Here is a 13,851-nt window from a genome sequence, read left to right as displayed (position 1 = left end):
CACAGCAGATTAGGAATGGGGGAGTTTCCGGCTCTTTGAATGAAGCCTAGATCGAGACTGGTGAGTGCTGGTAGCCCAGAATTGCCTTTCCTGAAGCCTGCCACCACGTGTATGTCTACTAACTACTCCTTTTTACAGCACCAGTAAGAAAACTCTCCCACAGAGAATACAGTGCAACCTCAGCACTCCTGTACCATAGCACCTGGCTGGAGTCACTATATTTTTGCTAGCAAGGCACCACAAGAGTGAATTTATCTTTTCCTGCTGTGTTAGCAGCCAGCAGGAGCACATGGATGAGCACATACTAGTTCTACAGCAGCAGCATCTGCAGTGGCTGATGATGATGCAGCAAGGTATTTCAAAGGGCAGCCTGGCCAGTACCATGCATCTGCAGCATCATTTCACATCTTAAAGCTTTAGAAGAGAGATACAACTTCCTAAAGTTAAAATATAGGGTGAAATGCTATCTCTCTGTAGGAAGCTCGAGTGGAGGACGCACACATTTCAAAAATGAAAAATTAATTTGTTCATTCCACTTATTTTATTCGTGAATCCATTGCGATGGCATGGGAGAAGCCTAAGCCTCTAAAATTTCCTCCAAAAGTATCCCACTTAGATGAACAAGGAGGGAGAGCTTGTCTCTGAAGTTTGTCCTGCAGCATGCAAGCCCTCTCTGCAATGGCACTTGTGCTACAAGAATTCACAGAGGTGTTTTGTTTTGTTTGCTTAATCTGTGAACCTAAGTCTGAAGCCCAAGACATGTCACAAATGTAAAATAGAAAAAATCTGCTGTTGGTGGGGCTAGATAGCTGAGAGGGTTTGTGCTGATTTACTAATTAATTCTCACAGAACTAGAGTTGTGAGTGAACTAACTAATGTACAGAAACCCCTTCTGCAATGTTTGACTTCTCTACAGACTGCAATGAAGCTAAAGATTTAAGCACTGTTTCATTCTAGGTTAGGTGTGCTGAGATCTGTCTTGCTACACTTACTTGCCTTACCCTATCAATACTCTCTGGTATTACACCTTTGAATTGCACCACTTCACCTTCCTGACCAACCCCCTCACCTTCTCTTTTTTGAGTTCTTTACCTCTCACCCAGTTCACTCCTCCACAACCCTTTTTAATCTTCTCGGTTTGCTGCCATTTTTGCATTCTGCTGATGCTGCTCTCTCCTGCAGCTGTTCTCAACAAGCATTTCTTCTTTACTTGTTCCTGATCCTGCTGCTGCACGGGTAGGAGGAAGCAAGGCTGCACAGCAGTGCTTTGGACCAGACTGAAGCTCAGCACAGAAGCTGAGCACTGAAACACAGCGCTTAGAGCGTGTGAAAACTACAACTACAGTTGTGAAAAGCTCTCTCACTTCTTAGTAAAGATAACATTCCCACTGTGAACCTTCTGCAAAGAATGAGAAAGGGAGCAGCAAAAGCAATAACCACCCCAGAAAGGAGAAAGGAAATTAAGTTCACATGGAATTAGCCTGGCATGGCTCAGGATGAAGTCTTCCATCACAGACTGCTCACACCGGCTCAGCATGGGTTTTGCTGGCTGCCCTTTGTGTCTGGTGTGGAGACAGAGTGCTGGGACTGGAATCAAAAAGAACACACCTGTGTACATGGGCTGAAAGGAGCTGGGGACAGGGAAACCGAGCACCCCAGTGGATGGAGGACTGTCGTGTCACAGGTAAAAGAGATGGGCCTCAAAGATGGAGAGAAAGACAAGAGTCTGGAGCCTTCAGGTTTCCATCTAAGCGACAACACAACCCCTCAGCCTTAGACAAACTATTTATTTGGACTCATAAATAAATGAGCACAAATAAATGTCCCTTTGGTTGAAAGGGACCTTAAAGACCATACAGTTTGTCCCCCATGCCATCAGCAGGAACACCTTCCACTAGACCAGTCGCTCAAAGCCCCATCCAACCTGGCCTTGAACACTTACAGGGATGTGGCACTCACAGCCTCTCTGGGCAACCTGTTCCAGTGCCTCACCACCCCCACAGTCAGGAATTTCTTCCATATCTTTTAGCTAAATTTCATCTCTTTCAGTTTGAACCCATAACTCCCTGTCCTATCACTACAGTTCCTGATAAAGCATGTGAGTTCTGTACTTTTATTTCACAAGAACGGAGAGAAATAAAGAAAAACAACATTGTTTTCTCAGGGGAGGGGAGGACAGCACTCTCTTCCTTAGCCCAGTTACACAGATGGCTGCTCCAGGGTCAGCCTTACAGCTTCTCAGGGGCGTCTGCTTGGCAAGAGCCCTGCCTGTGGAAAGGACACCCGCCACACCACTGCTGGGGGCAGCAGTGCAGGCAGGGCCAGCCCCCCAGGTCTCCCTTGCACAGTGCCTCTGCATTTTGCATCCAGCTCCATCTTACAACATATGCTCCCCAATGACACTGCAGGCATTCATTGTATCCAGTGAGCTTTTCCAATGCAAGCCTGCAGCTGAAGCTCTGGCTTCAGTGCTGCCTTATTTTGAGTTTAAAAATTGAAAAAAGGCTTTAATAAAAATGACTCTGAAAGTAAGACCATCTGCTGTCATTCCCACTCCTCTTCTATACCTGTAGGTACTTGGTAAGTCAACAATGCAGTACTCTCCACCTTCAGTTAAAAAAAAATTACACAGCTTCATCTGAAAAGTAAGCTGGAAGATATTTTAGGCAAATTTGTACTATCCATGCTTAAAAGTAGCTTTTTATTATCTAAATCAGTACAATACTAATGCACAATTTTGAAAAATTATGGTATTTAAAAAGAAAACAAAATAAAAAAACCCCAACAGGCTTCAAAAGCTGTTAAAAAAATCTACCATGATGTGCATTTCTGTGAGGAGAGAGTGAATCAGACAAGAAGTAAATAATGGTTTAATAGCTCTCTTAAAAAGTTAAGGGAATAGCACAGGACAGAGTAGAAGAGAAAATAAAAATAAATAAATTTTAGTTTCTTAAGCTCTCTTTTTCCTCAGAAAGAGCTCATCATCTGTAGTATTTTATATAAGAAAATATACAATTTCAGTGAAAATTCATCCAAAGCATTACTTCAGATATCACCTGACAAGCATTCACATCTGTCTTCAGCCATGTCATGACAGTCTGCCTGAACTTCACACTCAGAATCTATAATTCAGTGCACTTCCTTATTGATTTTATATCACTGAAACCTCTTAAAGTAATTAGAATTATACTGAAAGAAGGCTATAAATAGCTTCAGGTCAATAGCATTTTTATTTCCTGCCAACAAATGTCCATGTCCCTATCAGAATTAAAGTATTTTAAAGTGAAGTACAGTACTTATATATTTTTATCTAAACCCTGGAAACAAATCTCTTATATAGGTGTAGTGTATAAAGCAAGCATCTCCAAAACCATCTTGTGTCATTTGCACAGCTGGAATCACTACTTAGCATGTCAACTCTTGAGACTCATGTCCTAACATAAAACCACAGTACTGGTTTTTAAATCTATTTGTTTCTAAAACCAAAAGCACCATTTTTTTTAATTTAGAATAAAGTGATTCATAATAACATTACTGAGACTCAACCCTGCTAATCATTTGCAGAGAGTGTAATCTAGTAAGCATAAGTCTATCCACTGCCTGAATTCTTAAGATGCCTTTCAGTGGAGGGAGAGGAGGGGTAATGGCATTTTTTTCCCACCAAATGAGTAATTATTAGCTTTAAAAAGTTTGTTTGTCACTCTATTACCTCCTGACTAACACTGCCAGAAAAGAGACCTGCAAAAACCAGCCATGTGAAAGGCTTGCTGAAAGACTGACTGTTAAACTGAGAAAATCTCAGTACATGGCTCAAGCAAAGAGAAATCATACAAGTTCACCCCCCAAATAACCACTTTGTAAGCTGGGAGCACTCACAAACCAGAAAAAGGAGGGCATCACAGCCTGCTGCCCTGCCATTTACCTCTGATGAAAGCAGGGACAGAAGTGCCAATTCCATATGTGTTACATGACTACTTGAATAAGAAAAGCTTCAGTAAAGCTAACAAGTAGAACATCCACTCTTGTGGAGGACACTCACTTTAAGCTCTGCCTAGGCCAGAGCACCTGTCCTGGCAACACACACACACACACACAGAACCACAGAAGAACCACCCAGTCAAAGAACTACCATGTTCGCTTTTACTTCTCTGCAGTCCTTGAGAAGAGTATAGCAGGGACCTCAGAGCTTGACTAAGAGGGCTGCAAATCTGCAGCAGACCACAGCTGGCCAAGTTCTTCACAGCAGGTGCCTAGCAGGCAGCTAATTTAGCAATGAAGGGATTTCCACCCTGAGAGTCCTCCCTGAGCTCACCAGCAGACTGATGCCCTGCTGGGGTCCCTTCCAGCAGAAGCAGAGGTCTGGCAGAATGAAACAGCTACGGAACATGTGGGGAAGGGACAGAGCAACAGGACACAAGTGCTGCTCCTCAGGAGTAGGGACCACCACCATCTCCCAGCTGGGAAGGCTTGGAGAGATGAGCTCCCTCTCCAACACCCTGAGCCAGATCTGTGCTCAGCCCGGCTGCCCACAATCTTAAATCACCTCTCCCACAATGGTCTTTCTGCAGAAAGGCTACATAGCTATAAACTCACTTGACATCTGCTGATGCTCAGCCTGAGAGAAAGGGGGTTTCTTCTGAGATGGCAAATGCCTGATGATTATTGTGCCATACCAACCTTTGCCACAACTCTACTTTTTACAGTTTAAATCCAAGATAGCCACTTTTCCCTCAAAACACTGAAGTGTGTGAATAGAAGACTTTCTTCACAAACATTTGTGAGTGCATGTATATTTACAGACATAACAGAGGCAGACAGTAAACAGTACATACTAATGCAGAGAAAAAACTTTCAAGTCTTATGAAGAAAACAAACTTCAGGATTTTTGCCAGTCTGTTTACGAGAGATAAGGAGCTACCCAAAATATCTTATAACATATTTTGGTGCCAAGAGATAGAAAGATTAACTGCTGTTTTGCAACCTCTGTCTTCTTGTAGCAAGTCTCATCAATGCATCACACATTATTTTTACCACCAGAAAGGCAGTGATGTGGATTAATGGAATTACGTTTTAACAAAGCAAATCAATACGCACTCTGTTATCAGCATTACACAGCAAAGTGTGCCCCTGAGCCCGGCTAATGTCAGCTTCTAAGGGCAGACGTGCAGTAAGGAAGATCCTGAACTGATGTATGTAGCTTAAAATATAAAGCACCATTATCGAGCTCTTTGTGAGTTTCTGTAGGTATACAGCCATATTTCACAATGTTGAAATGTCCTTCTTTCATTTCACTGTCTCAGTTCTGCATAAAAACCAGGACAAGGATAGGTGGCTACCATTTGTTGTCTATACAAATAACAATGTAGCAAGACGACCTTCAAGAGTAAAGTCTGCCAGAGGCCACTTGTAACAAGGTATGTTTTCTACAGATCAAAAATGTACAAATCTGTTACATTTACTCCTCCCTCTTTGCCTTCATCCCTGAGAACACGTTCACAGGGAATCTCAGGACGGTTCAAATGAATCACAATCCCACACTCGTGGATGGATCCACCTTGAGCTACTTCACTGGCCGCTTACACCTGGGCTGTGCCAAGCTCCTGCAGCATCCCTAGGTAAACAAGCACTTACCTTGGTTCAAGCACGATTGCTTACTAAGTTGGGGCTTGCCATGGCAGCTGCAGTTATTTTAAAATGTATAAACAGTGGAAATTCAGGAGCTCACACAGTCACTGTTTCGAGCAGTGAAGTCAATCGCACAGCTGACTTCACACTCAGCAGGGTAAAACTTACTGCCCAGCATTCACGTTTACTTAACTTGTTGGTACAGCAAAGGAACCACTTGAAGGACTTGCCCAGAGAACACAAGGCAAAAACTGTAAAATGAAACCCACTTGATATGCACATAAATAGGCATGCAAATTACATTAAAATTAATTTTCTCTTGTATAGCATTGCAAGCAGTTCTAGCAGCTTGCAGGTCAGAGGTTGAATACAATTCTGTTCCCACAAAAAACAAGCTTCGTGGGGATTTTTTGTTCCATCTTTTTGTTCCAATCTTGCAGCTCAATTCAAATTACTCTGAATTATCCATCTAAACCTCAATATCTTGGAAATCGTCGAGAAACAAGCTTGAAAATAAAAATCGGATTATTCTGACAAGAGAGTTATGGCAAGATTTTAAAACCTACCCTCGGGAACAAGCCACCTTCCAGGAAAATTCTCTCCCAGAATGAATAAACAAAGCACTGCTGTGATGTCTATCATGGGATAAATTTTTAATTAGCAGAGCTGAGCATACCACTCCATTCAAACACCACTCCACTCCCCGCATCAGGACCCTCAAAAGAAACTGACAAACCCAATTCCTGTAAACAAAACAAAGTCTTTCAAGCAGGGATGTTGGGGGGCGGGAATATTTAGATGTTTTCCTAAGACTCAGAGAGGTTTATTCTCAGAATACATACATAAGCTGTGACAACCTGAAAACCAAAGTACATTAGAGATATTCCATCAAGTGCATAGTCCCTGTTAAAAAAAAATATATATATATATATATCTAAGCTGCTACAAAGAAAGACTGATGTACACTTTTTAGAGGGCAAGCCAAGCAAGCTTTGATGATATTGGCGTTAAGCCTTCCCAATGCTGTACAGACTTCTTCCAAATTCCTCCTCCTCCCCTCCTGGCAGCTACAGAGACAACTGGCTGCCTACACAGCCAGACTTCACAGACCAGTTGCCTGGGAAAGCTTAAAGAGTCTTTTGCACTAGAACAGGAGAAACTTTGTGTTTACAAAAGTTAAAAAAAAAAAAAAAGTTTTTTAGAGGTAGAAGTGGGACTTAAATGAAGTCGAGAATCAGAACTTGAGTAAGGAGCAGCAATGCTTTTTCTATCACACAGCTCAGACATTCTCTGAGCATAAAACAGTTTAAGTACAATTCATAAAAACATAATTCAGAGATTGCCGAATTGCACTACAGTGTTATTAGAAATTCAATTTTGAAGAAAACACTACCACACAACACTGCATATGTGTACATGTTCAGTAAGCTTATTATAATAAAGTTATGCCAAATAAGCAACTGGAATGCAATAAGGACTGGAGTCCTCATTAGCCTAAGCTTTCCATTCCCCACAGTTTACAGAAAAGGCCGGTATGACCTTCTAATTAAGAAGAAATTCCTCCAGCTAGCTTTCCTCCTGCTCCAATACACGCTCTCCAGCCAGCACTTCGGGCAGACTGGCTGCATCCCACAAAGACAACTTCCTCCCAACAGCCTTCCTGGCACAACCAACCATTTACCTGTCTAAATGCTACTTCAACCTGCCATCAAAAGCACAGGAATAAAATTCAAGGCAATGAGAGCCTACTGAAATGCAAAAAAAAAAATTAGCAGAGATGTTGATGAGCTACAGGAATACTCAGAAAGATGAAGTGCACGTCTATCTCCACCTTTGCTCATTAGAGAGGAGGGATGCGGTGCCAGACCATCCATCTGGGGATTTTCAAGCTTATAGTGCTGCTGTCATTAGAGCATAGTTATTTTTGCTGGATAATTCTCAAGTTCCTCATGAGGAAGTTATTCCGCGTCCTTACACAGACACTACAGATCACCTCCTTCCTCTGAAGAGGGAGATGAACCTGAACAGAGCTTTTTACTTTTATTTTTTCCCCATCCAGCCCACTCCAAGGCAGCCTAGGAGGCAGAACTCTGACCACTCCAGTGCTGCAGACACACGGGCCACGCACGAGAGAGAACAAGCTCAACCTTACCCCCAGAAACAAAAAGCAAGAATGGCTTTTAGGCAACCACCGCTGAGGAACCCAACCCGCCTGAGGCCGCGGCCGCCTGCCCGCCGCGCCCCGGGCTCCGCCCGAGCAGCGGGACCCCCGCTCCGGGGAGCACCAGATACCGAGCGGGGGCTGAACCAACCCCAAGCAAGGGTACGGGGCTCGCGGTTACCGCCGAGAGGGCCGCGGAGCCGCCCGGCCCCGCACATGAAGCGCCCGAGTTCGGGGAAGGGGGCGAAGGCGCCCGGGCGGGCCCTGGGAAGCGCAGCTCACCCGCTCGCCGCCGGCTCCCGGGAGCGGCGCTGCCCGGCGGCGGGAGGAGCCCGTCCGTCCGTCCGCCCGTCCGTCCGTCCGTCCGCCCGCGGGCTCCGCTCGGCCCTGCCGCCGAGGGTCGCGTGGGCCCCGCGGCTCCGCTCCTGGGCCGCGCCTGGCAGGGAGTTTCCTGTCTGAGTCACTTCAGCCGGGAGTTGCGCAGGGAAACACCCTTCCTGCCGCTCCAGCTCCTCCTCCTCCCGCCTCATCCCAAACCTGCCGCCCCTTCCCGCCCCCGGCAGGCTCCGGCCCCGGCTCCTCCTCCTCCTCCTCCTCCTCCCGCCTCATCCCAAACCTGCCGCCCCTTCCCGCCCCCGGCAGGCTCCGGCCCCGGCTCCTCCTCCTCCTCCTCCTCCTCCCGCCTCATCCCAAACCTGCCGCCCCTTCCCGCCCCCGGCAGGCTCCGGCCCCGGCTCCTCCTCCTCCCGGGGAGCCGGGAGTAGTCCCGGAGCTACCGCAGGCGGCGGAGCTGCGTCCGGGACTGGCCCTTTGCTTTTAATGAAAGCCGCTTTTTCCGTGCCCTGTACACGGCCAATCTGTCTCTCGGAACACAAATCTGTGCCCAGGACGACCGTGCCCGCTCGTAGAAACCCCGCACAGTGCCATCCGGTACCAGCCCCAGGGGCACCGGGGCCGGCAGTACCAGCGCAGTGGCGGGGCTTTCCATCCCCCAGCTTTGTTAGCATGGCGAGGGAAAGACGCCAGCCGTAGGGATGAAAACCCTAACCTTTAAAAAGCAGAAGGGATCGCGTGGGAAACCCCTTTAAACATCCTGCAGAGGGTGCTCATGCCTGTGGTGGCTGTATCCGAAATAACCACGCTTCATTAAATCAAAACCATAAAAACCAGGCAGGTTGCTGTTTGACAGCCTCCCACTTTAACTTTTCTGTAAACGATATCAAACATATGTACTTTCTCATTTTAAAGTTTTCTTACTTTTTCCATGCAGTGTTCTCTCATTGAAGTTCAGCTTTACTTAGTAGTTCAAGATTCCACCTAATGAACTCGACACTGCATCACAAAATCAAACTGCCCGTTGGTTTTCACGGAAGCTTGTCAAGATTGCTCTTTCCAGCCACTATTTTATGGCAGAGGGAATCCACAAACTACTGCACACAGGGAACAGTCACCTGAGAGGACAGGAACTTCCAATTTTTCATCAAAACCTATTTGCTTGTATTTGTCTGCTTTAACTTGCATCCAACATTGAAAACCTTCTCTAAAATCATAATCAAACTGCACGCTGTTGCCATAGCAAGCACTTCTAAGTCTCTGTTTTCAACAGCTGTTCAGGGGAAACTGTGCTATTAATGGTTTTTGTGCTGAGAACAGAATAATTAGTGCTTTACTTCCATTATTGGTTGCTGGGTTTTTCTCCAAAAAGTTTGCACTGCCTCAAGTTTTTTTAAATAACCTTTCTGTAATAGTATCTACAAGAAAGCCTGTGAAGAGTGGGGATAAGCTCCTAGACCACCAGTTTTCATTATTCCAAGTATAATCTAATCCAATTATTCCACCCTTTCCATGTTATCAAGAACTTCCACAGCTTGTGGAGAAGTTATGCATCATTGCAAAATGCTATCATTAGCATTTCATCATATCAGACACTTCTTCATAGCCAAGGTTTTTTCCTATTACTGCAACATTGTCTTTTCAATGAAACAATTAATTTTCTAGGACACGGCTGCTATTCTTCTCTGTGTATATTCATGAACATTTTGAGTGCATATACCAAATAAATTAATTTCAATTCCTTTCAACCATCACAGCTCCTTATAAGCCTAACTTCTTAACCCAGCTCAAGCAAAAGTGTAAAATACAACCAGAGCTGGATGCTTCCATTTCTAAAGTGACACCTGATTTTCTCCAGTGCCCTTTTCTGCAAACTCTGCTTGGGACAAGGAGCTTGATGAAGTAAATTACTCACCTTTGTAAAGCAGGATTAGTTTTGTTTCCTTGTTCTGAGCAAGTGCAAATTCAGAACAGCCTTGTCTCAATGCAACCACTCGGCCTACATGAGACATCTGTTACCAGGCCACAACAGGGCAGCAAGGACAGCCAAGTCCAACGCTCCCCATGAGATCTGATCAACAGCAGCTTGCCCCCACATGGGCAATACTTCATAGCCTGCCAGTCTGTCCCAAGCAAGACCACCACTGTGGCTCCCATACTTGCTGAAAGCCAGCTGGTGCCAAGAGCAGCTGCTTTGGATAAAAGCAAGACTGCCAACTGGCACCATCCTGTCCAGGAAAAAACAGCTTGTCACAACGACTGGCTGATGCCACAGATCTTGCTATCTACAGTTAAATAACTGAGTGGGCAAAGGAGCTGCTTCCCCACTGCTGGGGCAATCTGCTTTTTATTAGCATTCCTATACATAAGATCATATTTTAAAAGTAGATGATGGTACACAGCTATTCAGGATGTGTTGTTTTTTTCTATTATGTGATGTAGGAATTACATGACAATCACTTTTTACCATCTGATTGTCTATGGTCTCATGTAACATGTGATATGCCTATCAGAACCAAGTTAAGTGAGCCCACATAATACTATTCCAGATGCCTGATATAATTCTGTAATGTCCCCACAACTCCCTGCTCTTTCCACTCTAGCGGAAATTAAGGAGTGCAATGACAGCACTTGATTAAAGATCTTCAGAAGGTCTCCATGACCTACTTCTCCCTCTACTGTATTCACCATTCTCAATGATCCCTACCACACTGAACACAGGCCTTCTAGGTGTAGCTAAAGAGACATGTATCTACATATTCCTAATCAAGCCACTAACTGATATCCTAGCCTCTGGAAGTTAGGTATGGTTTTTATCAGGCCAGACTTATGGCAGTTTGAGATCCTTTCTTGGGTGGAATTTATTTTAACCCGTGCCTGTCAACAATCTTTAGGAAGATCTGCAACAGTAACGTATCATGCTCCTGGCAATTTATGCACCCTTTACCCAAACCACACAAGTATCAGATAATATAATATAATATCAGATAATATGGTAGCAACAAGCTTAATGCAATTGTCTCAAGACTGGATTTGCCTTTGATCAAGGCACTATGCTATAGGAAAGCCACAGGTCTACTTCCTGAATTCCATCAAATTTCACTTTCTTTTTACTGTTCAGTATTTATCCAAAGGCAATGAAAGAATCTTTTCCAGGAGCCCACAGGATTACACTGAAGAGCTTCATTCCACAGCAGCTTGAGAACTTCAACAAGGATCTTCTCCCACTGGATGTCTACTATGTCTCAGCTGGTGATGTTACTCCCTGGTTTTGCAGACATTTTGGTGTTTAAGCTTAACAATATATCTAGCTATTCATTTAATTTTTCTTACCTGCTGAGTTCAGACATTCTTCATCCTCATAAAGAATACAGGAAATAGTCATGACCCGACACAGAAAGCTATTTAAGAAATCATGGCAGGCAATGGTCCTGATGACCTCCAGAACAGGAAGTCATACAAGAAAATAGGTAACTGTCTATAAATCAGTTTAAAAATTAAATCAAACTTCTGGCAACGTACCAGCCACCTGTCTGTACTCTAAAGAACTGGACAAGATTTTTCACACCAGAAGTCAGCACAGACTTGGTGTTGTATGTGGCAAAAGGCTTAAAGCTCAGGAAGGCTAAAAAAATGGTTCCACACTGCATACAGTAACACTTTATTTCAGCTCAGGAAATAGGCACTTATGAAGAGGACACAGCACCTGGGAGAGCTTAAGCAGAACAGATCAAGCATAAAGCATCATCTCAGAGGTCGCAATGAGCAAAGTCAGAACCTGACCCACAGTAGGAAGCCTACACCAGCTACCTAAACACCTAAGTCCTACTAGGAGCCCCCCACTTCATGAGGCCTTACACAAATGCAGTGATCTGGTCACTCATACCTACCTTTAATTCCAGGAAAAGCCAGATTCCTACGCCCGAGTGCCCATGTCCTGCCAAGAGCACAGCTGACAACAGGAGGTGTGCTGCATATTCATACTCATTGGCACATGACACCTGCAGCTCTCTGGTTCCCATTTCCCTCCTAGTGCTGAGTGACACCCTCTGAAATGGATCTGAGCAAGCAGGGCTCCCTGCTTCTGCTTTCCAGCTCCCTGAAACACTAGACCAAGGCTTTATTGTAAACTCATAGGGATTTAACTCTGTATGTGTGTACAATGGGCCTGTGTTCCCAACCCTGCTTTCCAAACCTGCTGCACACCATTGCTGCCAAAACACATCAGAGCCCGCCCAACTCCCTGACAGACACTAACACACATTAAAATCTTTCTTGATTCCATTACAAATTACATTCATTTTGCTCATGTAGGATGCAGGACATCAGTACAAAAATCAGGGCATGTATGTTAGGCAATTCAGCCCCCTCACTCTTCACCCCAGCCCTGCCCCTCTATCCCTGGTAACTTCATTAGCTCTCTAGGCCCTCCAACCTGTGATCTTGTGCAGCCTTCCCAGCAACAAATGCACAGTGCAGCAACAAGACACTGCAACAGCCAGCAAATACCAGTGCAATCAGTGAGGAAAGGTTTTTCTGTAAGTGCGCAAAGTAGCACAAGAGGAAAGCTGAAAAACTTGCAAATCTTTAGTTAGAAAGAATAAAAAGCACGTCAGAGGATTTTTTTTTATATTTTTAATCAGCCTGTAATATAGCATTTCTATCTTTAATCCATGCTCCCATGGAAACCATCTGATCAACGACTGGTTGCTAACTTTTATATCAAGAGTTTGAAGCAACCAAAGGTCCTCAAGGTCCTAGTGGTTAATTAGGGGTTATTAAAACTAAACAAGAAAGAAAGCACTGGAGAACGTACTAAATCAGTGCTAAAATGTGGCCTAGAGGTAACAGAAGCCCACAGGAAAAAACAAAGGAGAAGAAAGAAAAGTAACAAGTCAGATAAGGGCATCTATGCTGCAACTTTGTTAAAACTGCATCCAGAAGTTAATGAGAACAAATAAAAGTAGAAATTAAATTGTGACAGTATCCAATAATGGAGGGTGTTCTTTTCCAAAGAGTTTTACACCCCCTTAGAGACTTAGAAAGTTCTGTTTCTACATGCTTTGCTGAGTGTTTTATGCTTTCCTTTAGCTGAACTTGACAATTCACAAAACAATACACTATGACAGAAGTCTTTTGAACCTATACACACATGGAATAGATTACACCTTTCCTAACATCTCCAAAATTGCTTACTTGAAATTCCAGAAGTGCAACTAAAACACATTCAAACGTTTTGTCTCCTCTAACAAAGAAGAAAAGTATCCAAAAGTTAAGATTCAAATAAATTCATAAATAACTGACAAAAACAGGAATCTGAAAACAAGGTCAAAAAAACATCCAGAAGGAATGGATTCAGGACAGAATCCAAGTAACAACACTGTTCTCTAAAGAAAACAAAACGTTACAAGGAAATCTGAATAAATATATAGCTAAAATACCCTGTATCTTATATAAAACCCTTTTTTTCTCCAAACAGGTAAATAACCATTTTAACAGCTGCCAGGGGACTGATGGAAAAGTCCTGGTGGCATCACAGGGCATGCACACTAAAAGACAGGACTTTGACTGTTTTTCTGTGGCTCTGAAGAAAAAGGAATGCCATAGAATTGACTCATTGAAGGGAATTTGTCAGCCAAGTACTGCTGACACACAAAAAGTTAAACACTGAGGATGTCCATGACAAGAATCGGTAAACCTTTCCAGAGGCAGACTTTCCACTGTGTTTTTTG

General features: G+C 44.0%; 1 protein-coding gene across 3 annotated transcripts in view; it reads right to left on the bottom strand.

Annotated features, from left to right (window-relative positions):
• The window catches only part of CYFIP1 (cytoplasmic FMR1 interacting protein 1), an 82,459-nt gene extending 70,428 nt beyond the window's left edge, over nt 1–12,031 (bottom strand). The window contains exon 1 of one of the 3 annotated variants that reach the window (XM_068182655.1): nt 12,010–12,031. The gene's annotated coding sequence lies outside the window, so the exon portion shown is untranslated. Of the gene's footprint in view, nt 1–8,068; nt 8,260–12,009 lie in introns of those variants that run through there. The other 2 variants (XM_068182654.1, XM_068182653.1) reach the window with 2 other exon arrangements.
• Nucleotides 12,032–13,851: the final 1,820 nt, after the last annotated feature.

Source organism: Anomalospiza imberbis, chromosome 2 (genome assembly GCF_031753505.1).
Source record: "Anomalospiza imberbis isolate Cuckoo-Finch-1a 21T00152 chromosome 2, ASM3175350v1, whole genome shotgun sequence".
NCBI classification, from domain to species: Eukaryota; Metazoa; Chordata; class Aves; order Passeriformes; family Viduidae; genus Anomalospiza; species Anomalospiza imberbis.
The sequence above is the reverse complement of the archived record's forward strand: the minus strand, read 5'-3'. Positions and strand labels throughout refer to the sequence as shown.